This window comes from Ranitomeya imitator, chromosome 5 (genome assembly GCF_032444005.1).
Source record: "Ranitomeya imitator isolate aRanImi1 chromosome 5, aRanImi1.pri, whole genome shotgun sequence".
Taxonomy (NCBI): Eukaryota; Metazoa; Chordata; class Amphibia; order Anura; family Dendrobatidae; genus Ranitomeya; species Ranitomeya imitator.
The window spans coordinates 110,884,240-110,887,352 of NC_091286.1; positions in this window are offsets into that span (position 1 = coordinate 110,884,240).

A 3,113-nucleotide genomic window follows, 5' to 3' on the forward strand; every position below is an offset into this window, starting at 1 on the left:
TGAAGTATGCTGGGCGGATACAACTGTGTGACAGAAAGGGAAGGGCAGAGAAAATATGAAGCAGGTCCCCAGTAAATTACATCAGTAACACATGCAAACGCAGAGTTGTTCACAGCGAAACTAGAAACGTTACTGAGGAGTCACCAATGAGATGCACCTCTCCCTTAATCTGAAAACTGAGTGTACTGATCAGCCTACAAAATTACCTTCTGAAGGTTTCTTAATAAAGGATCTGGGTTTGGCAATAACTAATATGGCTTTGCTAGTGCATGAATGCCATGCCTGTAACCAGGGTGTTACATAGAGGAGATTCCAGAAAATTAAAATTAGTTCCTTTGTGATGCTGGTTTACACAATTTTATTTCATATTTTTGAGCAGGGACATCTAACATTTTACAGCAAGTGTAATGTTTCAGAAAATCCCTGTCCTCCAGCTTTGGTAAAAACAATCTAAGCTTTACTCACCCTCCCTGGGTCCAAAACGGAGTTTCTTCTGCTCCCGGTGTCTGTTATTGTCTGCAGGGCTGATGTCACTGAGCTCTTTCTGATTGGACAGCACGAGCCACTCAAAGGCGAGGAGCCTTGTTATTGGCTGTTGGCATGAGATTAGCACTGCAGGCAAAAACAGACATCCGGAGCAGCAGTGGAGACTCAGCGCTAGACCTAGGGAGGGTGACTAAAGTTCAGTTTGTTTGTTTGTTTTTTTACGAAATTGCAGTCAGGGAACTTACTTAACTATAATGACTGTCTCCGCCTACTTGTTGTTTTTCCTCCTTTAACTTTCATGATAGCTAATTGTTATGAAAGGTAATTCAGTACCACAATGGACATAGAGGTCAGCGCACATACAGTGACCTGGCAATAACCCAAAAAACAAGAACGAGCTCTGAGACGTGGGAACTCTGTTGACCACAATCCCTAATCCTCTCCAACAACACTAAAGGCAGCCGTGGATTGCGCCTAACGCTCCCTATGCAACTCAGCACGGCCTGAGAAACTAGCTAGCCTGAAGATAGAAAATAAGCCTACTTTGCCTCAGAGAAATACCCCAAAGGAAAAGGCAGCCCCCACATATAATGACTGTGAGTTAAGATGAAAAGACAAACGTAGAGATGAAATAGATTTAGCAAAGTGAGAACCAACTTTCTGAACAGAGCGAGGATAGGAAAGGTAACTTTGCGGTCAACACAAAACCCTACAAAAACCACGCAAAGGGGGCAAAAAGACCCTCCGTACCGAACTAACGGCACGGAGGTACACCCTCTGCGTCACAGAGCTTCCAGCAAGCAGAAAAAAACAAATAGACAAGCTGGACAGAAAAAAACAGCAAACAAATAGCAAAGAGTAACTTAGCTATGCAGAGCAGCAGGCCACAGGAGCGATCCAGGAGGAAACAGGTCCAATACTAGAACATTGACTAGAGGCCAGGATCAAAGCACTAGGTGGAGTTAAATAGAGCAGCACCTAACTACTTCACCACATCACCTGAGGAAGGAAACTCAGAAGCCGCAGTACCACTTTCCTCCACCAACGGAAGCTCACAGAGAGAACCAGCCGAAGTACCACTTGTGACCACAGGAGGGAGCTCTGCCACAGAATTCACAACAGTACCCCCCCCCCTTGAGGAGGGGTCACCGAACCCTCACCAGAGCTCCCAGGACGACCAGGATGAGCCATATGAAAGGCACGAACAAGATCGGGAGCATGGTCATCAGAGGCAAAGACCCAGGAATTATCTTCCTGAGCATAACCCTTCCACTTAACCAGATACTGGAGTTTCCGCCTTGAAACACGAGAATCCAAAATCTTCTCCACAATATACTCCAACTCCCCCTCCACCAAAACCGGGGCAGGAGGATCAACAGATGGAACCATAGGTGCCACGTATCTCCGCAACAATGACCTATGGAATACGTTATGTATGGAAAAAGAATCTGGAAGGGTCAGACGAAAAGACACAGGATTAAGAACCTCAGAAATCCTATACGGACCAATAAAACGAGGTTTAAACTTAGGAGAGGAAACCTTCATAGGAATATGACGAGAAGATAACCAAACCAAGTCCCCAACCCGAAGTCGGGGACCCACACAGCGTCTGCGATTAGCGAAACGTTGAGCCTTCTCCTGGGACAAGGTCAAATTGTCCACTACATGAGTCCAAATCTGCTGCAACCTGTCCACCACAGTATCCACACCAGGACAGTCCGAAGACTCAACCTGCCCTGAAGAGAAACGAGGATGGAACCCAGAGTTGCAGAAAAACGGTGAAACCAAGGTAGCCGAGCTGGCCCGATTATTAAGGGCGAACTCAGCCAAAGGCAAAAAGGACACCCAGTCATCCTGATCAGCAGAAACAAAGCATCTCAGATATGTTTCCAAGGTCTGATTGGTTCGTTCGGTCTGGCCATTAGTCTGAGGATGGAAAGCCGAGGAAAAAGACAAGTCAATGCCCATCCTACCACAAAAGGCTCGCCAAAACCTCGAAACAAACTGGGAACCTCTGTCAAAAATGATATTCTCTGGAATGCCATGTAAACGAACCACATGCTGGAAAAACAATGGCACCAAATCAGAGGAGGAAGGCAATTTAGACAAGGGTACCAAATGGACCATCTTAGAGAAGCGATCACAGACCACCCAAATGACTGACATCTTTTGAGAGACGGGAAGATCTGAAATAAAATCCATAGAGATATGTGTCCAAGGCCTCTTCGGGACCGGCAAGGGCAAAAGCAACCCACTGACACGAGAACAGCAGGGCTTAGCCCGAGCACAAATCCCACAGGACTGCACAAAAATACGCACATCCCGCGACAGAGATGGCCACCAAAAGGATCTAGCCACGAACTCTCTGGTACCAAAGATTCCAGGATGACCAGCCAACACCGAACAATGAACCTCAGAGATAACTTTATTCGTCCACCTATCAGGGACAAACAGTTTCTCCGCTGGGCAACGATCAGGTTTATTAGCCTGAAATTTTTGCAGCACCCGCCGCAAATCAGGGGAGATGGCAGACACAATTACTCCCTCTTTGAGGATACCCGCCGGCTCAGATACACCCGGAGAGTCAGGCAAAGGAAGGTATGAAATCACAAAGTCAAAACGGGCAA